Source organism: Aquarana catesbeiana, linkage group LG10 (assembly GCF_042186555.1).
Source record: "Aquarana catesbeiana isolate 2022-GZ linkage group LG10, ASM4218655v1, whole genome shotgun sequence".
Taxonomy (NCBI): Eukaryota; Metazoa; Chordata; class Amphibia; order Anura; family Ranidae; genus Aquarana; species Aquarana catesbeiana.
In genome coordinates, this window is record NC_133333.1 from 153,538,426 (window position 1) to 153,562,768 (window position 24,343).

Sequence of the window (24,343 nt, forward strand, 5' to 3'; positions counted from 1 at the left end):
ACTTGGGCCTATACTGCTTCTAGATTGAGGCCTATATTGTAACAAGATTAGGAGAGTTTTGCCTGACATTAGGATTTGTCTTGTGTTGTGTCTTGCAGTGCAAATGGATATCTTTAAAGATACCGACTTTATGGCAATCTTCATTGACATGTTCAGGGAGCTGCCTTGTCTGTGGGAGATAAACCACCCACATTATAAGAACCAAACAAAGAGGAAGGCAGCGCTGGATCAATTGGTGGAAATTGTGAAGCAGGTGATCCCCACGGCAGACATCACCTATTTGAAGATCCTAACTGGTGGCCTGAGGAGCACATATTTAAGGGAGCGCAAGAAAGTCCAGGATTCGCAGAGATCCGGGGCAGCAGATGACATCTATGTCCCCAGGATGTGGTACTACGACAGGCTGCATTTTCTGGCAGGTCAGACTGAACCCAGGTCATCACTCTCCAGTCTTCCTTCCACGCTTCCTTCCACCCCAGCTGAGGCTTCTGACGCCCAACCTGGGCCTTCCAGGCAGCAACATGTGGAGGAGCCCAGCTTGAGCCAGGTATAGCATTCCTCTAAATATTTCAGGTTGTCCAATCAATGATTTTAACTAGATGTTAGTTTGGAGTACTAATTTATGATTATGATTGATGATGCAAAACATTAAACCATGTCTCTTTTTCATACACAGGGAAGTCCCAGCCAGGAGGTGGCCGGGACTAGCAGGCTGCCTGATATGCAGGTCCCTCCCCTACACCCGCAAAGAGAAAGTGGCAGGAAGAGGAGTACCCTAGAGGAGGCTGCCATAGGCCTCATTTGGAAGGCTACAGAGGCCCTGAGAGCCCCCCCACACTGGGGAGGAGGACTTTGCTGGCATAATTGCCTGTAAAATGCAGCGCATGGAGGAGGGCCAACAACTCATGTGTGAGTCATTAATTTTGGAAGCTCTCAATAAGGGGTTGAGGGGCCAAATAACATCTGCTACCCACATTTGTGACCTCACACATGGTCCTCCTCCAGGTCCTACTACTCCTCCTCCTCCTCCTCCAGGTCCTACTAGTCCTCCTCCTCCTCCTCCAGGTCCTACTCCTCCTCCTGCCACATCTCCAACAGCAGAGCCACAGCCAGGAAGGAAGCGTGGAAGGAAGACTAGAAAGTGATGACCCTGGATCCAGTCTGGTCTGGCAAAAGATGCAGCTTATTGTGGTACCACAGCCTGGGGACACAGATGTCATCTGCTGCTTTCCGGATCTCTGGGACTTCTGGACCAGACTGCACTCCCTTACATATGGACTCCTCAGGCCACCAATTTTGATGTTAAAGAATTGATGTCTGCCCTGGGAGTCCAAGGCTTTGCTAATTTTTGCTGTTTCTCCAGCGTTGCCTCCCTCTTTGTTTGGTTCTGAGCCCTTAATAAAGGATTTTTGGTTTCAATTATACTCTCCTCTGTGTGTTTTCCTTCAAAAAGGACAGTTTGTTTGTGAGGACACCAACACCAAACAATCTCCTTGAGATTAAATAATACAAAATATCAATGGTGTTGTGGCAACTTGACACACAAAACACAGACAAAAATATTCTGGAGTAAAACTAAAAATAAATAAAACAAAGATCAGCCTTGGAAAAAATACAAACCTAAAAAAAAAAAAATGCTGCCTTTAAAAAAAAAAAAAAAAAAGAAAACAACACAAAAATATTTTTGTCAGATGTGACAAATCAAAATATATTAAGAGAATCCCGATAAATAATAAAGAAAGAAGTTTGTGAGAAGTCTGTGTGAATATGAGCAGCAAAACTACTTCATTCTTCTCACATTATAAAGAAGAAAAGAGTGCGCTGTATTAAACTATTAACATTGCACCGTGAGGAAAGTTTACCAGACCGAGCTGTTCCGTCTCAGAATTTCTTCTGAGCATGCGTGGCACTTTGTGCGTCGGAACAGGCCACACACGGTCGGAATTGACGCGATCGGATTTTGTTGTCGGAAAATTTTATAGCCTGCTCTCAAACTTTGTGTCGGAAAATCCGATGGAAAATGTCCGATGGAGCCCACACACGGTCGGAATTTCCGACAACACGCTCCGATCGGACATTTTCTATCGGAAAATCCGACCGTGTTTACGGGGCATTAGATTGTGATGGCTACAGTGCCTTGAAAAAATATTCATACCCTTTGACATTTTACACATTTTGTCATGTTACAACCAAAAATGTAAATGTATTTTACTGGGATTTTATGTGATAGACCAACGCAAAGTGGCACATACAGTATCTCACAAAAGTGAGTACACCCCTCACATTTTTGTAAATATTTTATTATATCTTTTCATGTGACAACACTGAAGAAATTACATTTTACTACAACGTAAAGTAGTGAGTGTAGAACTTGTAGAGCTGGTAGAGACATCCCCAAAAAGACTTGCAGCTGTAATTGCAGCAAAAAGTGGTTCTACAAATTATTGACTCAGGGGGGCTGAATACAAATGCACTCCACACTTTTCAGATATTTGTAAAAAAAATGTGAAAAACATTTATCGTTTTCCTTCCACTTTACAATTACAGTATCTCATTAAAAGTGAGTACACCTCTCACATTTTTGTAAATATTTTATGATATCGTTTCATGTGACAACACTGAAGAAATTACACTTTGCTACAATACAAAGTAGTGAGTGTACAGCTTGTATATCAGTGTAAATTTGCTGTCCCCTCAAAATAACTGAATGAAAAAGTCCAAATTGGGCCCAAAGTGCAATATTTTGTGTGACCACCATTACTTTCCAGTGCTGCCTTAACTCTCTTGAGCATGAGTTCAACAGAACCTCACAGGTTGCCACTGGAGTCCTCTTCCACTCCTCTGTGACGACATTACGGGACTGGTGGATGTTAGAGAGCTTGCGCTTTTCCACCCTCCATTTGGGGATGCCCCACAGATGCTCAATAGGGTTTAGGTCTGGAGACCTGCTTGGCCAGTCCATCACCTTTACCCTCAGCTTCTTTAGAAAGGCAGTGGTCGACTTGGAGGTGTGTTTGGGGTCCTTATCATGTTGCAATACTGCCCTGCGGCCCAGTCTCCGAAGGGAGGGGATCATGCTCTGCTTCAGTATGTCACAGTGCATGTTGGCATTCATGGTTCTCCCAATGAATTGTACCTCCCCAGTGCCAGCGGCACTCATGCAGCCCCAGACCATGACACTCCCACCACAATGCTTGACTGTAGGCAAAAACACACTTGTCTTTGTACTCCTCACCTGGTTGCCACCACACACGCTTAACACCATCTGAACCAAATAAGTTTATCTTGGTCTCATCAGACCACAGGACATGGTTCCAGTAATCCATGTCCTTAGTCTGCTGGTCTTCAGCAAACTGTTTGCGTGCTTTCTCATACATAATCTTTAGAGGAGGCTTCCTTCTGGGATTACAGCCATGCAGACCAATTTGATGCAGCGTGCGGCATATGGTCTGAGCACTGACAGGCTTACTCCTCACCCCTTCAACCTCTGCAGCAATGCTGGTAGAACTCATATGTCTATTTCCCAAAGACAACCTCTGGATATGACATTGAGCACGTGCACTCAATTTCTTTGGTCAACCATGGCGAGGTCTGTTCTGAGTCAAACCTGTCCTGTTAAACTGCTGTATGATGTTGGCCACTGTGATGCAGCTCAGTTTGGCCACTGTGATGCAGCTCAGTTTGGCCACTGTGATGCAGCTCAGTTTCAGCGCCTTGTAATCTTCTTATAGCCTAGGCCATCTTTATGTAGAGCATCAGTTTTTTCAGATCCTCTGAAAGATCTTTGCCATGAGGTGCCATGCTGAACTTCCAGTGACCAGTATGAGAGAGTGAGAGCAATAACACCAAATTTAACACACCTGCTCCCCATTCACACTTGAGACCTTGTAACACTAACGAGTCACATGACACCAGGGAGGGAAAATGGCTAATTGGTCCCAATTTGGACATTTTCACTTAGGGGTGTACTCACTTTTGTTGCCAGCGGTGTAGACATTAATGGCTGTGTGTTGAGTTTTTTTGAGGTGACAGCAAATTTACACTGTTATACAAGCTGTACACTCATTACTTTATATTGTAGCAAAGTGGTGTCACATGAAACGCTATCATACAATATTTTCCAAAATGTGAGAGGTGTACTCACTTTTGTGAGATACTGTAATTGTGAAGTAGAAGAAAAACGATAAATGTTTTTCACATTTTTTTTACAAATATCTGAAAAGTGTGGCGTGCATTTGTATTCAGCCCCCCTGAGTCAATAATTTGTAGAACAACTTTTCGCTGCAATTACATCTGCAAGTCTTTTTGGGGATGTCTCTACCAGCTTTGCACATATAGAGAGTGACATTTTTGCCCATTCTTCTTTGCAAAATAGCTCAAGCTCTGTCAGATTGGATGGAGAGCGTCTGTGAACAGCAATTTTCAATCTTGCCACAGATTCTCAATTGGATTTAGGTCTGGACTTTGACTGGGCCATCCTAACGCATGAATATGCTTTGATTTAAACCATTCCATTGTAGAAATGGCTGTATGTTTAGGGTCATTGTTTTGCTGGAAGGTGAACCTCCGCCCCAGTCTCAAGTCTTTTGCAGACTCTAATGCCGCGTACACACGAGCGGACTTTACGGCAGACTTTGCTCGGCGGACTTTTCGACAGACTTTACGACGGACTTTCTGAATGAACAGACTTGCCTACACACAATCCACCAAAGTCCGTCGAATTCGTACGTGATGACGTACGACCGGACTAAAACAAGGAAGTTCATTTTGTCATCCAATCATGTGCAAGCTAAAATGCTGTTTTTTATTTTCCTTGCATGACCCACTTGGATCTACAGCGACTGCACTTCCAAGTGCACTTCCAGTGCATTTTCAAGTGCACTATTAGTGCAAAGTGGATTTGCCTTTCGTAAACAACCCCCACTGTATATTAGTTTCCTTTTTGGGCTTTCTTTCTACTATTTTTATCTGGTGATCCAGCCAGCAAATTTTGTTGTTTCTCACAAGCTCAAGCTCTTGAGCAGAATGTATCAGTTTACATGGATGAGACAAAAAATTTAACACTGGCAGGGGTGATTAAAACGACCAGCTTTTATTTATTCATGCCCAATGGCGGCTGGTGCTCAATTTTTTTGGGGGGGCGCAAAGCCCTAACCAACCCCAGCCACCCCCCCTCCCCCGCCGGTCACTCGCCCGCAATAGCACCTACAGATAGTTAGATAAATAGACAGATAAATGGACACATAGATAGACACTGGGTGGGATGGATGGATAGACACTGGGTGGGATGGATGGATGGATAGATAGACACTGGGTGTGAGGGAGGGATAGATAGACACTGGGTGGGAGGGAGGCATAGATAGACACTGGGTGGGATGAATGGATAGACACTGGGTGGGATGGATGGATAGATAGATACTGGGTGGGATGGATGGATGGATAGACACTGGGTGGGATGGATAAATGGATAGACACTGGGTGGGATAGAGGGATAGATAGACACTGGGTGGGATGGATGGATGGATAGACACTGGGTGGGATGGATGGATAGACACTGGGTGGGATGGATGGATAGACACAGGGTGGGATGGATGGATGGATAGACACTGGGTCGGATGGATGGATGCATAGATAGACACTGGGATGGATGGATGGATGGACACTGGGTGGGATGGATGGATGGACACTGGGTGGGATGGATAGATAGACACTGGGTGGGATGGATAAATGGATAGACACTGGGTGGGAAAGAGGGATAGATAGACACTGGGTGGGATGGATGGATGGATAGACACTGGGTGGGATGGATGGATAGACACTGGGTGGGATGGATGAATGGATAGACACTGGGTGGGATGGATGCATAGACACTGGGTGGGATGGATGGATAGACACTGGGTGGGATGGATGGATAGACACTGGGTGGGATGGATGGATGGATAGATAGACACTGGGTGGGAGGGAGGCATGGATAGACACTGGGTGGGATGGAAGGATGAATGGATAGACACTGGGTGGGATGGATAAATAGACACTGGGTGGGATGGATGGATAGGCACTGGGTGGGATAGAGGGATAGATAGACACTGGGTGGGATGGATGGATGGATAGACACTGGGTGGGATGGATGGATGGATAGACACTGGGAGGGATGGATGGATAGACACTGGGTGGGATGGATGGATGGATAGATAGACACTGGGTGGGAGGGAGGCATGGATAGACACTGGGTGGGATGGATGGATGGATAGACACTGGGTGGGATGGATGGATATATAGACACTGGGTGGGATGGATGGATGGATAGACACTGGGTGGGATGGATAAATGGATAGACACTGGGTGGGATAGAGGGATAGATAGACACTGGGTGGGATGGATGGATGGATGGATAGACACTGGGTGAAATGGATGGATAGACACTGGGGGGTGGGAGAGATAGACAGTGGGTGGGATGGATAGACACTAGGTGGGATGGATGGATGGATAGACACTGGGTGGGATGGATGGATGGATGGATAGACACTGGGTGGGATGGATGGATAGACACTGGGTGGGATGGATGGATAGACACTGGGTGGGATGGATGGATGGATAGACACTGGGTGGGATGGATGGATAGACACTGGGTGGGATGGATGGATGGATGGATAGATACTGGGGGGTGGGAGAGATAGACAGTGGGTGGGATGGATAGACAGTGGGTGGGATGGATGGATGGATAGACACTGGGTGGGATGAATGGATGGATAGACACTGGGGGGGTGGGAGAGAGACAGTGGGTGGGTGGGAGAGAGAGAGATATACACTGGGTGGGATGGACACACACACACAGATCAGTGATGAGGACTTATCTGTTAATGAGGCTCTGTCTTGCAGGCTGCAGTCCATGGCTAGTGACACTGTCCTGACACCTCCTCCACCTCCTTCCTTCCATATGCTGGCTGGGAAGCATGTCTTATCTCGTTCTTATCTCCGTGCATATTCAGTCAGACAAGGCTGGTCTCCTTATTTCTACAGGACGGATGGATAGGGAGGCTTCACAACATGGGCTGTGTGTTTAACAAGTGCCTCCACTGACACTGCCAAACCGAGACACAGCAACACCAGTGGAGATAATAGAAGCATTGACGATCGGCACTTGTTAAACACACAGCCCATGTGAAGCCTCCCCATCCATCCATCCTGTATAAATAAGGAGACCAGCCTTGTGTGATCGTCAGTGCTTCTATTATCTCCACTGGTGTTGCTGTGTCTCGGTTTGGCAGTGGAAACATTCGGCTTTGCCCCCCTCCTGTGGATTTTTAACTACTTGTTTTTCTTTGAAGTTGAAGGCAGCGGAGGAGTCCACTCCTCCGCTCGGGCTCACTGGTCTGAAGTAGAGAAAACCGGAAGTGACATACTACTAACTAGTCTGTCACTCAAAGCACACGGCCATAGTAGTACACTATGGGCGCTGTGCCGATCGGCGTTTTGGTTTGCGCCACAAGGCGGGTTAAAACTCCGCAAATGAAGCGCCTCGTCTGCAATCTTGCGACTGCATAGACGTGGCGCTTCCCATAGTGCACTGTGCCCGGTGCCCGAACACAGTGCACTTAAGGACCTTATTTCAATTTTTTTTTTTTTTTTTTAAAGGGCCATTTTAAAATTTTTTGGATGGGCCGTCACTGTATCATGGCTTTATCCCAAAAGGAAAAAAAAACGGTATGCTCTAACTCAGTGGTTCTCAACTCCAGTCCTCAGGACCCACCAACAGGCCAGGTTTGCAAGATAGTTGAAATACATCACAGGTGATATCACTTGCTGCTCAGTGATTGCAGTATTCTAGTCTGCATCTCCCCAAGGTAATACTTAAAATCTGGCCTGTTGGTGGGTCCCGAGGACTGGAGTTGAGAACCACTGCTCTAACTGATTAAAGTGTGAGCTGGAGTTTGGCTTAAATGTATCTGCTATTACATTTAACATTATCTTTCACCGCAGACTGACAATGCTGCTGTCTGCTGTGCCTCCTGTGCCTCCTCCTTCGTTCAAAGTTGTGTCTCACTAATACAGAAGGTGTGTTACTGGTCACTATGGGAAAAAAAAGGGAAAAAAGACAAAATAAGAGAAAACTGATGCAGCCACCAATCTAAATTACATTTTTGGTTTTGGGTTTAATACCACTTTTAATCAGTTTGCTCAGGATAAACCCTTTTTAGTCATGGTATCTGGATAGTAGTCGCTGGGTTTAAAGAATATGTGTTATATGTATAAATACCATTTCAAATATTCCAATGTAGGTTATAGCTATGGAGTGACAATAAATCATGGCACTCAAGACAAAGGTTTAAAATAATATTTATATAGGAAATGTGATAGCGCTGCTGCAAACTACAAATAATATATAACGAATGTAGTTGTCACTGACAGTAATACAAACATGCAAATTTTAAACCATGAGTGCTAAATGAATAGTCCAAATTAATAATATAATGTATTGATGATGCAATGGGATATAAAATAAAATTAAAATAAATAAAATTAAATTAAATTACCGTATTTATCGGCGTATAACACGCGCCGGCGTATAACACGCACCCCAAGTTTAGGATGGAATTTTAAGGAAAAAAACTTTTAGGAGGGAAGTTTAAGGAAAAAAAACTTACATTTAAATGCCCATCAATGCAGCGTTATCGTGTCCATCTGCAGCCTTGTCAGTGCAGCCTTGCCCCAGTGTCCAGTGCAGCCTTGTCAGTGCAGCTTTGCCCCAGTGCAGCCTTGTCAGTGCAGCTTTGCCCCAGTGCAGAATTGTCAGTGCAGCTTTGCCCCAGTGCAGCTTTGCCCCAGTGCAGCCTTGTCAGTGCAGCTTTGCCCCAGTGCAGAATTGTCAGTGCAGCTTTGCCCCAGTGCAGCTTTGCCCCAGTGCAGCCTTGTCCCCAGTGGTCAGTGCAGCCTTGTCCCCAGTGGTCAGTGCAGCCTTGTCCCCAGTGCCGCCGACATACACAAGTTTAGTGTGTATTTTTAAATATGGCGCCGCGGAGTTCGGAGGGACTCGGCGGCGCTCGTTCAGCTGAACGAGCGCCGCCGAGAACACAGTGACTGGGCGGAGCCGAGATACACATAGCCGAGGGTTGTCGGCCCTTCTCGGCGCCGTTCACAGTCACGCCCAGTCCCTATGATGGACATAACTCCGCGGCGCCATATTTAAAAATACACGCTATGTGAATGTCGGCGGTGATCGCTCCGATAGATCAAAAAATAGCTGGACCGGCGTATAACACGCACCCACGATTTTCCCCTGATTTTAAGGGGAAAAAAGTGTGTGTTATACACCGATAAATACGGTAAGTCTTCTCATAAGGAACGTGCTTCAAATTCCACTGTGACAAACGTACTTCACAAAAAAAGTCAATCTGTGACTAGTGCTTCCTTCACCAGGCGCAATGGAAGCTCACCTCCTTCATAGACCCTAATAGGGTCAACCACACTCAAAACTCAGAGTGATTCTCATCAACAACTGGTTCCATGTTGACCTCCAATGACTCCTATAAAGACCTTGCTGGGATCAGACATGCTCTGCACGCCAACCCCTGCAGGGTCTTATATTACAGGGATATATATTACATATCACTCATTTCACATTATTGTGTGTTCATCTACTACACTATTCACATACCACTAGGTGGTAGCACTCAACTACCTCATTTATTTTAAAATAATATTCTATTAAAATATTAAAAGCTGTCACAGGTCTGCAACTTTGCTGCTGATCTGTCTCTTCTATTCCCAAAGACCAGCAGCATGGTGGTAAATGTTGTTCCATGGCTTTTTTTTTTTTCAAATTTTTATTTAAGGAGTGCAGGTAATACATATAAATGGACAATACAATATATCAGTTTGTCTGCTTCTGTTAGCATTTTTCACACACAAGAGATAAGAGAAATTAAAATTATGTAATGGTATAACCGCAAGCAAGGTTCCTTTGAAATGTGCTATCGAGGCAAGTAGTCGTATGTTAGTGGTTCCTTCCTCTACGCTGGGGAGAATGCCCTCTATCCGCGATTAAGTAGTGGACATAAACTATGCATAATTCAAATGATGGTACTCTGACAACCTAGTGTAGTGCCTTCCCGAAGGGGCAGCGCTAGTCTATCCCTCTGGTCTAAATAGCACTCTGTTTTCCTGTGGTGAATTAATACTATGTATTGCATTATGTAAAAATTATAGTGCTCATTCCCATAAATATAGGAGTGGCACCAAAATGGGATACTGCAATCCGGAGTTATTTTTTTGTTTTTTTGTTTTTTCTCCCTCCCTCCCCCTCACTGGTGGGGAAAAAGAGAGAAAGGACACCAGTGGTGCCAAAAAAAAAAAAAGGAAGAAAGCAACAGGAATTAGAGGAAACAGGAATAGATAGGTATGAAGAAAGGAGGGGTGGGTGTAGGATTCCGGCGAGGCCGACGACCCGCGGCCCTGGAGCCCTCAGAAAATGGGCATCTATGTGTAAGAGTTGTATTCGTCTGAAAAGCGGAACATATTCCAATATGTCCAACGGGTGTCATGTTCTTCCTCCTTTTCCCTAAGAGCAGCTGTGAGGCTCTCCATTTGCTGGATATCACAGACCCTGCCAAACCATTGTGTCACTGTTGGGGGGGACTGCTGCTTCCACATGCTGGGAACACACGCCCTGGCCGCGTTCAACAGGTGTTTCAGCAGAGATTTGTAGTACCGCTTACTAGACATCGGAGTCAGATTCAGGAGTACTGCCGCTGGATTGTTCTGAAGATCCACATCAGTGAGTTTGTGAATGATTCCTAAAACCTGTCTCCAGAAAGGAGTCAAGGCCGAACATTCCCAGAAGATGTGGATTAGTGTACCATTTTGTGTGCCACATCTCCAACATAGGGGACTCTGCCCCGGGAAAATGGATGCTAACACCGAAGGTGTCCTGTACCATCGTGTCAGGATTTTGAAGGTAATTTCTTGGTATTTGCTACATAAAGAGGATTTATGTGCAAAGAAGAGAATTCGTGTCTTCTGGTCTTCTGTAAACGTGGTGTTCAAATCTCTCTCCCACTTCACTAGGTATGAGGGGTCCTGTTGGGACGTATGAGACAATAAAATATTGTAGGATTGGGAAAGAGATTTCCGAATTGGTTCCTCGCCCATGCACAGCTCCTCAAAGGGTGTGGGTTGTCTACAGAAACCGCTGACCTCTGGAAGAGATCTGAGAAAGTGTGACAATTGCTGTATCTTCCATCTGCCCAGTATGGAGGAGTTGAAACTAGAGTAGATGTTAGAAGGGTCCTTCCATTCAAGAGGCCCACAAAAAGAGGAGGCTCTAACTAATCTCCGGTCTGAGTGGAGCCGAAAGGACCTATCGGAGAGGCCTGGATGGAAATCTGGATGTCCAATTATGGGTGTCATTGGGGAGGGAAAATTAGGTGTCTCTGCCAATTGGAAGTATCTACGGAGTTCCTCCAAAGTAGGTTCCAGCAATGGGTGGGAAGGTGAGAATCTGGAGGGGTGAGTTCCACTCCATGGTAAACCGTCAATGGGAAACGTGATTGTTTCCTGTTCTAACCCAATCCACAGCTTATGTGCTGAGTGCCTGCACCAGTCTACTACTCTGTTCATGTGGACTGCTGTGTAATACAGTGCTGGGTCAGGGAGGCCAACGCCTCCTCTCAATTTTGGTCTTTGCAATAGGGATCTTTTGAGCCTCGGCGGTCTGCCCTGCCAAACATATCTAACGAATATTGATCTTATCTTACGGAAAAAATCCTGTGGTATCCTAACAGGCAATGCCTGAAGGAGGTAGAGCAGTCTCGGCATGATGTTCATTTTTAAAACATTGCATCTACCGAACCAGGACACCGCTAGGCCTCTCCATCTGTCTAAATCTGAGGATAAAACGCTCAGGAGTGGTTGAAAGTTGAGTTGATAAATGAGGTGTAAATCCGAGGGAATTTTTGTACCTAGATATTTAATGGCCTGGGGAGACCACCGGAAGGGGAAATTGCCGCTTATGGCGGCCCTGGAGCTAGGGGTAAGAGTGATATTTAGCGCCTCTGATTTTTGGAGGTTGATCTTGAAATCCGATAAATCCCCGTATTTACGTATTACCGATAGTAAGTTTGGAAGAGTCGTGTGTGGGTCTGAGATGTAGAACAACAGGTCGTCTGCGTATGCGGCAATTTTATGATGATAAGTGCTCGTTACGATTCCCTTGATGTCCTGGTTGAGCCTTATATGTTGTAATAGGGGCTCTAATGAAATTATAAAAAGGAGCGGGGAAAGTGGGCATCCCTGTCTCGTACCGTTGCTTATCTTGAAGGGGTTAGAAGTAGTCCCATTTACTCTAACAGTTGCTGTGGGAGAGGAGTATATGGCAGAAATCCAGGATAAAATGGGGGCTGGCATGCCGAGGCGTCGCAGGGTGGCCAGGAGGAAAGTCCAATTCACCCTGTCAAACGCCTTTTCAGCGTCCGTGGACAACAAAATGAATGGGATGTTAAGGCGTTTAGCCCTAGCCACCACATTTATCGTCCTGATAGTGTTGTCTCGAGCCTCTCTGTTACGGATGAAACCTGCTTGGTCTAGAGGTATTATGCGTTGTAGGACAGAGCCCATGCGCTCAGCCAGAATTTTTGTGAATAACTTCAGATCACAATTAAGAAGGGAGATAGGCCTGTAACTTGCGCACAGCAGCGGGTCTTTCTCAGGTTTGGGGATGACAGATATGCTGGCTTGTAGGATATCTGCAGGTATGGCGTGGTTATCTAGTATGGCATTGAAGGCAGTAACGAAGTGAGCTGCTAGTTGAGGTTGGAAAGTTTTATAGTAGGTGATGGTAAAACCATCGGGGCCGGGTGCTTTCCCCGTCGGGGTGTTGGCTAGTGCTTTTGTGAGCTCATCTGCGGTAATAGGCTGTGAGAGCAGGTTTATCTCTTCCTCATTGAGGGTAGGTAGTTTCGCAGCCGCAAGATACGTTTCTATAGCTTCTAGGCTATTCTGGTTCCGCTCTCCCGAAGGAGAAGAATGTAAATTGTACAGGGCTTCATAAAATACCCTGAAAGATTCAGCCATTTCTGCGGAATCGTGAATTTTGGATCCTGTAGGGGAAGATAATGCGGTGATGTAGGAAAGATTACGTTGAGTCCGTATGGCGTTTGCTAGTGATCTGCTACACTTATCCCCGAATTCATAAAAGGTTCTACGTGTCTTCAAGAGATTATTTTTAGCGTGAAACAGAGAATGTTCTCTAATCTGCTCTCGGAGCCTGGTTACTTCTGCCTCTGTGGCCCTGTCTGGATGATTTTTGTGACGTTTTTCACAATCGTGTAATTTTACGAGTAACTCCGTTAGCGTTTTTTCTCTGGCTACTTTGAGTCTGTGACCATGTTTAATAAATATTCCTCTTATATAACATTTATGTGCTGCCCAGGTAGTTAGAGGGTTGGGGACCGAGTGTTTGTTACTCTCAAAAAAGAGGTTCAGTTCTCTCAAAATGTCTGCTCTCACCTCAGAATCTTGAATAAGAGATTCGTTTAGGTGCCAGGTGGCTACCTTGGGAGCCGGGCGTTGTAAGTTTAGGGTCAAAGAGATCGGTGCATGATCTGAGAGCGCGATGTGCCCAATCTGTGCCCCCGAGACAAGTGGGATCGTAGCATGGGAGACTAGGAAGAGGTCAATCCTGGAGTACGAGTTGTGAACAGCCGAAAAAAAGGTGTAGTCTCTCTCCTGCGGATGAAGAATCCGCCATATGTCAACTAAGCGATAAGAATGCAACAGTTCCCTGATTCGGTTACGGTAGCGCGAGGATAGGGCCGAAGATCCCGACGATGTGTCTCTACGGGGGTCAATGGTAAGGTTAAGGTCTCCCCCTAGGACTAATGTTCCCTCTGTGAAGGAGGCCAGGGCGTCCAGGCATGATTCAAGTACCGGTAGTTGGTCTACATTTGGCAAGTACAGGTTCGCGAATGTGAATGTCTGTGACTGAATAGTACCCTTGACAAAGAGGTATCTACCTTCAGGGTCAGCGTGGAGGCCCCCCAGCTGCCAAGGCAAAGTTTTAGCCAGGAGGATACTTGTCCCTCTAGATTTTGAGGAGGGTGAAGTACTGTGATACACTATTGGGAAATGCTTGCTGTAGAGTTTAGGGATACAATCTGTTCGAAAATGGGTCTCTTGTAGAAACACTATCTGGGGTCTCTGTCTCCAGAGATCCGAGAGGCAACTGGAACGTTTCTCTGGAGCATTTAAGCCCTTCACATTCCAGGACACGAACTTCAGAGTCATGTTTGAAAGAGCGGGCCCGGGTCGTCAGACCTCGCCAGAAAGTGGAGCTATAGGGGAAAAGGGGGGAGGAGAGGAGAGAAAGCGCTTGGCGTGAGGGAGTTATAGAGAGTGGGTGGGGAAAGACGCAGACAAGGGTAAGAGAAGAGAAAAAAAAAAAAAAACAAGAAGGGAGAGGTAAGAACAAGCTAAGTCTCCAATCGGAGGACTACTGCCTATTTGGGCAGTTAGGGCCTAGTGAGGGGAAAAGGTAAGGCACTTCAGAGGTCAGGCTCCCGGAACGCGAGCCCCCCACCAGCCCACTTCTTAATAGGTGCGGTCCTGTCAGGAACCGCGTTATTATATTAGGCTTCTTTGAAATAAGATTGCTCCTTAAAAACCCATAACATATAACTTTATGATATTCAGTTTGACATAACACGTCTTAACTTTATAACCGGCAATAATAAGACATTAAGTAATTCCTTAAATGGGATAACTATGTCAACTTCTGATCTCTTGTTATCAACTCCGTCTGCTATATAAACCAATTCCACTGGATCTGCATCAATTGAGAGCGATCCATAGCCCCTTACCCAACTTATCTGTAAGGGTCAATTTCTATCCGGAACAATCTTTAGGTCTCAAGATAGGCTAGTTGGCAAAAAAAAAAAAAGGAGGGGGGGGGGGGGGGAGAGGAGGGGGGGAGAGAGAGGGGGGGGAAATGAGGGAGGGGGGGGGAGAGAGGAGGGGGGGAGAGAGAGGGGGGGGAAATGAGGGGACGGGGGGGGGAAGGGGAGGGTCAATGCGGGGGGAGGGTGGGGAGGAATGCTGGGAGGGGAGGAAGGGGTAGCAGGGGACCATTAATAGGGTAGTTACATCTCTAGTCTGATACTCATCTCGGAATGTTATTAGAGTTTCAACTATTGTTACTGACTAGCCCCTCTGAATCTTGTCATTAAAATTAAACACATTTCAGTGGTAAGCATCTATACGTTTAGGCAGTGTGAATTATGTATATCCAGTTCTGCGTCTTGTAGTGCTGTACAAGTTGGGGGGGGGGGAGTATGGGCCCAATAAATGGGTGATTGCTGAACATCTATTCATAGAGTCCGATATCTCTAAGTTATAACAGTATTGTCAGTTGTACCAGTATCTTCGAGGGTGATCTCAGGTATGGGGCCCGTTTACCAGACTGTATACTTTCCCTCTGCTCCTGGTCAAAAAACAGTTATCCAAAATAGTGGAGACTTGCCGTGTCTCTATGAGACCACCAGACCGGTAAGGTAAGGAAGTCAGTCCAAATAGGCCAGAGGTTAGAAAAAAAAAAAAAAAAAAAAAAAAAATATTTTTTCCCCACAACCCCCCTTGATCAGAAAAGAGGAGGTAATGTACCAACCAGATATGGGTGGGGAGTGCTTGCAGCCAAAAGGAGACAACAAAAGAAAAGCGAGTAGCCATGTCCAGGCTTAATGGTACCTTATCTCTATGTATTCAAGGCTCGTTGTCCTGAGGGGCCAGCGGTCTTCTACGCTGTGATCGATGATTGCGTCGAGGCCTTTGAGGTCTACCCGAGGGGTTCACCGTCGGTACGTTGGTAGTGGGAGGCAGGACAAACGCCAACCAATTAGGCAGTGACATCGATGGTAGGCCGAGCGTGTTGAGAAAGGTGGGGACCTCTCTAGGGTGTCGGAGGGTATATGTACGACCTCCCTTCCTTGCAATTAGATGAAAAGGATGACCCCACTTGTAGGTGATTCCTTGTTCATTAAATTTCTCTAGCAGAGGCTTCATGCAGCGGCGCATCTGTAGAGTCCTGCGGGAGACGTCTGGCAGGAGAGAGATCTGGGCTCCATCAAAGTCAATTTGTCCTCTACGCCAGGCTCTTTGGAGGATGTCTTCTTTGATAGAATAGTTATGCAGGCAACACAGAACATCCCTAGGTCTGTCCTCTGCAGGGTTTCTGGGGCCAAGGGTTCTGTGGACCCTGTCTATGGTGATAGGTGTTTCCGTCGGGCGCTCTAAGCATTCGTTAAATAGCGCAGTCACCGTCATCTTTAGATCCGCTTGCTGCGTTGCTTCTGGCAAGCCGCGGATCCTTATATTATGCCTGCGGCTGCGGTTTTCCTGGTCGTCCAGTAACAGGTGTAGCTGTGCGATTTGGTCTGCCATCTCCTCTTTTGTGTCATTTAACTCTGTATAGCCCTGGTGCAGGGTTGCAGTGTTTTTCTCAATAGAAGTGACCCGTGAAGTGACCTCTGCTACAGATTGCTTAATTCCAGCAATCTCTCCTCGTAACGCCGCCTCCATTCTGAGTGCTACAGAGTCTAGGTCATCTCTAGTGGGCAGCTTCTGTAGCAGAGCCCACAGAGACTGTTCTCCTGGAAGCATAGGTGGGGGCACATATGAAGGTAGAGTCAGTGGGGCAGATCCTATTGAGTCCTGTAGTGTAATGGGCAGAGGCACACTAGGGGTTAAGCTCTGGGGCTGAGAGCGCTGATTGCCTTGTAAGTCCCACTGCTGAGAGCAGCTGGGCTCTCCTCCTGGGCTTGTCAGTGATGCAAGGGATAATGAACGGGGGAGGCAGGGAGAGAGATCACTATTAGGGGAGAACGGCAGCATGTCATTACCCTGGTCATGACCTCCTCCTCCTCCCGCTGGCGCTCCGTGTTCCTCTCCCATGTCTGAGCGCGGCGCCATCTTGGAAAAGTCCGGTGTGGAGGCCGCCGGCTGTTTTGGCACCAGAAATCTCTCCATCTATCTCCCTCCTTTGTTATGACAGCGGGGCAGTCTTCTCTGGCGACGTGGGGATGCTGAGAAGCCGAAATTTCGGATTTTTCTGTGCTGGTAGGCTATGAAAGAGCCGCGGACCGGGAGCCCTCTGAAAAACGCGGCTTCACTCCTCCATGCCGAGACCACGCCCTTTGTTCCATGGCTTTGATTTGATTGGTTGCTTATGTTTTTGACTGGCTAACTGCCTGCTGTTGATTCAGTTAGCTACATGCTCAGCTCAGCTAGGCCACCTCTCTTCCTATTTAAGTTTGGCTTGTGCCCTAAGGCTTTGCCTGAGCAACATATAGGTAGGTGCCATTTGTCCCCCATCCAGTAGGTGGTGTTGTGCCACTGATGGATTGAAATTTCTAGAGGAAAATTGTTCCTTGGGAGACTCAGTCGTTTTAACAGACGTTGCAGCTGTCTGATTGAAAGCTGCAACTTCTGATGACCTCCGGCAGCCATCTTGGTGGGACTCTATAAATGAGGGTGACGGCACTATTCAGGTGCACTTGGAGCGAGTGAAAAGTTGAGGGACATAGACCCTGTTAGTGAGAATGTCAATGCAGGGAGAGGTTACTGTTCGATTAGGGACAGTGCAGGGACACATCTGGTTTCTCCACAAGCATTCCAGTATCCGGTGCAGCATTTGGAGTAACTCTTTAGCAGTATAGAGTGTCGCTTTCTCACATCACTATCCGGCACCTCTCCAGCTGTCCACTGGTAAAGCAGGCTAACACTGCCTTCCCACAATACTGTGCCAATGCTGAGTCATTCCTGAGTAATATTCTGCTGCAATACTGTGCCTTACTGAGTGTATTTTCACTGCAACACTATACCATTAAAGCATTTATTAACCCAAAACAAAAAACAAAATTATCCTGCCAGTTTCTCCCCACCCCTCTGTAAACTGACCACAGTGTATCCTGGGTGCTGAGCTCTGACACCGTGGTCAGTTTACGTGCCTCTTTCATCAGCAGCCTGCTATCTGCTCTCCTCTCTGCTCCTGTGCTCTCCTCCCCTCTCTGTTTGTGTGCAAGCCACCCCTCCCCCATCCTGCTGCTCTCATAACACTAACCTGTATACACCATCAGCACTGCCTCCTAATGCAGTGTCCCCCTCTGTGCATTTATGACTGGAAAAGACCTCATCCAATAATAGCTCTATCAGTCTGTCTTGGCCCTTTACTTAATAATGGTATTTAATCAGAGAATAAAGCACCTTGGTTTTGATGACCCTTATTACCTAAATTGAAATGAAGACAATATAGACAGATTTCACTAGTTTAACCCAAGCATTATGTTCTTTGAGTTATTATGTAAACTCAGTTAGCCTCAGGGCCATTGGTTACATTTAGGAACTAGGTGACTGGGTAATGATTCTTAAGCCCTATGGTCATTGACCAGCAGAGAGCTAATTTATGGAACCATATTGTATATAACCTACAAAATCTTTTGAACACAACCCATTAAAAGGTTACATTGCAGATCAGGTTAGACGGCTCGTGCAACGCCATACCCAAACAAAATTTCTGTTCTGTTTTCCCCATAAATAGAGCTTTCTTTTGGTGGTATTTGATCACCTCTGCATTTTTTTTTTTTTTTTTTTTGCACTATATACAAAAAAATCGACAATTTTGAGAAAAAAAAAAACAATATTTTTTACTTTCTGCTATAAAACATATCCAATAAAAAATGTAAAACATCTAATTTCTTCATCAGTTTAGGCTAATATGTATTCTGCTATGTGTTTTTGTTAAAAAAATCCCAATAAGCATATATTGATCAGTGCTAAAAAAAAATGCACTGTCACTGTATAAGTGACACTCGCAGGGAAGGGGTTAACATCAGGGGCGATCAAAGGGTTAAGTGTGCTCCTAGGGAGTGATTTCCAACTGTGTGGAGGATGTCTTAACTGGAGGAAAACAGAGATCCATGTTTCTGCTTAGCAGAAACACAAGATCTCAATTTTCCTCTGACAGAACAGTGGTCTGCCTGTCAACGATCGATGGGTCCTGGCCGACATTGTGTCCTCCAGACCTGCTGAAGAAGAGACAACATACAGGTACGTTGTTTCATGCAGCTGGGCCGCCCTGCCGTAGTAAATGTGTGGTAGGTGGTCCGGAAGCGGTTAAACAATACAACAATTAAATATGAACAAAGCATATCCCTCTATAGTGTGTACATGTCTCAATTAAAAGCACTAAGTGTCATTTCTGTCTGATGCCCTATTCCTCTGCTATTAGCATGAGTCACTTCTGACAAATTTTCCGGACACCAAGAGAAAAAAGATAATGGGGAGGGACCTCCAGCTGATTGACAGCCTCAGTTCTGTTCCTGTGTGCTGGGCAGTGGCAGCCGGTCCACAAGGGGCGCCGCCTCCCCCCCAGCCCACGGCACTGCCCCTCAGCTTGCGCCATCTGTGTGGCTGTGCACTGTGCGGGGAGCCAGACCAATAGGTTTCTACCAGGTCCGTCACACCCCCACAGGCACTTGACCACATCACAAGGCCCCAATTGGCCAGTTTTATATTGACCTCAAGGCGCAGTGCTCCCACCCTGCGATGCCAGGGAATCAGCTTCCTGGCCATTCAGAACCCAGAAAAAAGACCGGGTGAAGACAGAAGCTGCGGTGTCGAACATTCCAGAAGAGCTCTGCCAAAGGGTGAGTGAGTGCAGACCTGGGGGGGGGGGGCACTACTTTTGCAGGGTGAAGGGGGGTATCCCTTCCCTCAATCTGCTCTCAGAGCTCTCCTCACTGAGCTCTGCAGAGTGTAACTTCGTCCTTCTGCCCCCCCTTTTCTGAATGCTCAGAAAAGCTTTATACATTCTGGATTTTGAACATATGTAGAAAAGAGAAGATTGCAGATAAACTGGTACCAATATATGTATATGTAGGAGGATTTGTTTAATCTCTGTGTATCACATGAGGTCACTGCACTGAGTATATGTAAGGGTTTACAACCACTTTAATTCCCCTAATTAACTTGATCTGCTGAGCTTGTTGTTTGCTAGGAGGATAATGTGAGATGTGTCTGGAACTGACTGAATAGCACTGTGGGGATTATTTACTAAAGGCAAATCCACTTTGCACTACAAGTGCAAACTACAAGTGCAAAGCGCAATTGAAATTGCACTGAAAATGCACTTGGAAGTGCAGTCGCTGTAGATCTGAGGGGGACATGCAAGGAAAATAAACAGCATTTTAGCTTGCACATGATTGGATAATAAAATCAGCAGAGCTTCCCCTCATTACAGATCTTCCCCTCAGATTTACAGCGACTGCACTTCCAAGGGCACTTTCAGTGCAATTTCAAGTGCACTGTGCAGTTGTAGTTTGCACTTGTAGTGCAAAGTGGAGTCGCCTTTCGTAAATAACCCCCTATGATTATTATTACTGAGTGGAGAATTTTAGAGCATTAAAGTGGTATTAAACCCAATAATTAGATACAGTGGCTGTATTAGTTTTCCTTTTTAGTCTTTTTCCCTCTGTTTTCACCTGGGGATCTGGCCAGTAACACATCTCCTGTATTAGAGTGCCCGCAATCCAGATGAAGGAGCACACTGGCACGTTTGGACAGCAGCAAGGCTAATCTGGGGGGAGGGGATTGCTAGATGCACTAGTAGATTTATATAAGCTAATTAATTGAAGCCAAATTTCACCACATACTGCAGTTACACAGGTTGTTACATCAAACCATTTTTTTTTCTTTTGAGATAAAGGTTTTACATAAATAAATAAAAGTTGATAATTGGAAGCTCCCCTGCAAATGGTTTGTCTCAAAACAGTAACAGCTACATTTGCAGGACAGTTTGTTCTTTTGAAAAACAACAGTCTTTTTCGAAAAATGAATACAGCCATTACAAATAATGCCGCGTACACACGAGCGGAATGTCCGTCAGAAAAAGTCCGATGGGAGCTTCTCATCGTATATTCTGATCGTGTGTGTGCCCCATCGGACTTTTTCCTTCGAAAATTCAGACGGACTTAGATAGAGAACATGTTCTATATTTTTCCGACGGAACTAATTACTATCGGAAAAAACGTTCATCTGTATGCTGTTCCGACGCACCAAAAACGACGCATGCTCTGAAGCAAGTACGAGATGTCGTACGTGTTGTCCTGTCATACGTGTTGTACGTCACCGCGTTCTTGACGGTCGGACTTTGGTGTGACCGTGTGTATGCAAGACAGCTTGAGCATAATATCGTCGGAGTTCCGTCGAAGAAACCTTCAGAGTTTATTCCGATGGCAAAACCGCTCGTGTGTACGCGGCATAAGAATTGGCAATTTGCAAAATATTAATGGTTTGCTTTTGGGTTTAATACTGCTTTAAGTGTTCAGTCTGACTTAGTTTGTTGTTCATTGGGTCTCATTATTATCACATGAGGTGTCCCTATCAATGTGTGTTGTGGGAGGTGGAAAATTCAGGACAACGCAGTGTCTTTTATGTTAAAATGAACTTTATGTGGTAAGCAAATGTGTCACATATTGAATGTGCTTTATTCTTACAAAACACATTTTCTTTTTATAAAATGTTCTCCATCTTCTACAACACACGTTGATAGATGCATATGAGCAAGGGGTCTTTCCATTAAACTAAGGATTTACTGTAGGTTTTATTCCTCGTAGGGTATTAGATGAAAAGGAAGGAGCCAGAAAGTGATTGTTTGGTAACTAAAATTATAGGAAGAAAATTATGGCTTTACCATTGTGATTTGTGTCATATATTTTTTTATAGAAGTTTCTGTTAGAGAAGGGTAATTTAGAAAAGGGCAATTTAGTGTTTTTATGAAATATCTAAAATGTAAGGCATGAGACCTTACTGAAGTCCTTATATCTCTATTACCCAAACAGGGTTAACTGAATGGCTGGAGTAGAGTATGAACTGCCAAATGTAGAGGTGAACAAAAAGATTTAGAATTATATTTTTGTTTAATATGCATAATAAAGAAGAAGTACTGTAGCTATCTGTAATCTACAGAATTGGTTCCATGTCACTATTTTTTTTGCTTTTAAAACAGAATGTTTAATACATTTCAAAATGTATAAAAGTGCAAGTAACAATGAACTTGCAATTATGTATCTGACACCAGTCCTTCAAAACCCGCTTTACTCCTTACAAATCTCTACCCATAGAATAAAGAAAACTTGACATAGATATACTGATTCCTCAATGGTTGTGCTTTCCCACTTGATCTAAACCTTACTGGGCAAACTAGACCAGCGGTCACCAACCAGTAGTCCGTGGACCACTGGTGGTTCACAAGAAAATGTTGGTGGTCCCCAGGGGTTCTGCCGCAAATCAACATTGTGGCGGATGTATACAGATAGGATGGAGCATTGTCTGTATAAGGTAATTGATTGGAACAGGGAATTGTATAAAAGGGACTTTCAGGAATCCACTGTCTGGTGAGACTGTGTATTTCCATCCCTCGGGACTTTAATTGAAATTATGGCCTGGTAAGGTCACATATTTCCATCCCATATCTAAACAAAGAACCAAAGGAAAGGAGAGGGATTGGGACTTTAAATGAACCATATGGCAGCAAAGAGGTAATCGGTGAGCAGCAGAACTTTATTGGTATAGTAAGACATCACAGATGATAAGAGAATTGATAAGCAATAGATAAACAATAATGACAATACATATAATGCTGGCAGAATGTCTCATAATAAACCACTAATGGCAATAGTACAGTTGATAAGTAGTATACCAAATAATATCATTTTATAAAGTTCCATGGTTCACCATAGACAGATGGATAATAGTGTTGATATGAAATTCAAGGTACTGCCTGCAGGACCCATGGCTTCATTGAACCTGAACAGATGAATTTAAAAGAATAACTTGGTAATCATATTGTAGCTAGATAAGGACACGGCACCAATGAGCTCTACGCGTTTCGTGGCACTGCGCCACTCGTCAGGAGCATGCACGTGAAATTCCTATAATGAAAATATAAAGGAGCAATAAGTGTCTACACATATATGGACACAATCAGATAAACAACCCCAACCTCAGGGGGTACTCACTGGCTAGGGCTGGAATTGGCTGTGTACTATGGTGATGGGGTGTCACAGGCCTCCGGGAACAACCTCTCACCGGGAGCCGAGGTGGGCATCTCCGCGGAAGCACAACACACAGGCACCCCTCCAGGGTAGGCATGGAAGCACGAGGCGTCTCTAGGGTGAAGATGGGAGGAGTGAAACAACGAGTGGCACCATAGGGAGGGTAAGGGTGAAGGTAATTGGTGAAGATGGGGGGGGAGTGCTGGGAAGGAAACTGGCAAACAGCCATTGCTATTGGAAAGTGATGACCAAGAGCTGGGAAAGAGGGAGTGTGACCCGGGATGGGAATAGGAGTGGGTATCAGCAGGATGAAGGGGAAAGAAGGGAAAAAGAAAGGAAGTGCTGTAAACGGTACCTGTGTGCAGGAATGATCGGAACAACCATTAGGTGATCCGGACTGAGTGCTGGTAGGTGTGAAGAGAGCCTCGAGTAGCGATGCCGCCCCCGGAGGCGCCCATATATCAGCAACCGCCGGAACGCCCACCAACGTCACGCCATGAAGCAGACGGTGGAGACCCGGCGCCGTCAGTCAGAACTCGCACTTCCGGCTGAACGGCATCCCAGTGTCTCTCCCATTGGCCCACGAGTTGGTAACCAACGAGCCATACCCGTGAAGGCGTCATAGACGCCGCACGCATGGCGTGGAGTGCGTGGCGCTGACGCGCAGTGACAGCGTATCCTCCCACCCAGGGCTCAAAGAGGCGGGGGTGGGCGGAGGCCCGCAAGGCGCGTCACGGCTCCCAGAAGAGAGACAGGGCCAGAGGACACTGCAACAATTCCAGTCACCTGGGGATAGATAACAATAGAGATAATGTCCATAAAGTTAATAAAGATGTAAATTTGTAAAAAACAAGTCAACTAAAATAATCATAATAAAAAGTTAAACCCGTACATACAGGGGAAGCTAAACATAGGTCGAAAAGTTGCAGGAATTGTAAAAGGAATTTTTAGGATTAGGGATGAGCTTCGTGTTCGAGTCGAACCCATGGGATATATATATATATATATATATATATATATATATATATATATATATATATATATATATATATATATATATATATATATATATATATATAATATATTCCAGCTTAGTGCAGCTACAGGCCATTAGTATGTCTGGAAGGTTAAGAAGGAGAGGCAGACAGTCACAAGCCAATAAGAGAGGGCAAGCAGACTCTGTGTTTAGTGCTGGTCGTGGAGACGGTGCATCCTCATCAGCACATGGCCGTGGGACACGCTTG

At 45.5% G+C, this 24,343-nt stretch overlaps 1 protein-coding gene across 1 annotated transcript in view; it reads left to right on the top strand.

Annotated features, from left to right (window-relative positions):
* The window catches only part of LOC141110950 (uncharacterized), a 123,397-nt gene that overhangs the window by 78,096 nt on the left and 20,958 nt on the right, over nucleotides 1–24,343 (top strand). The gene's annotated exons all lie outside the window — the stretch shown is intronic.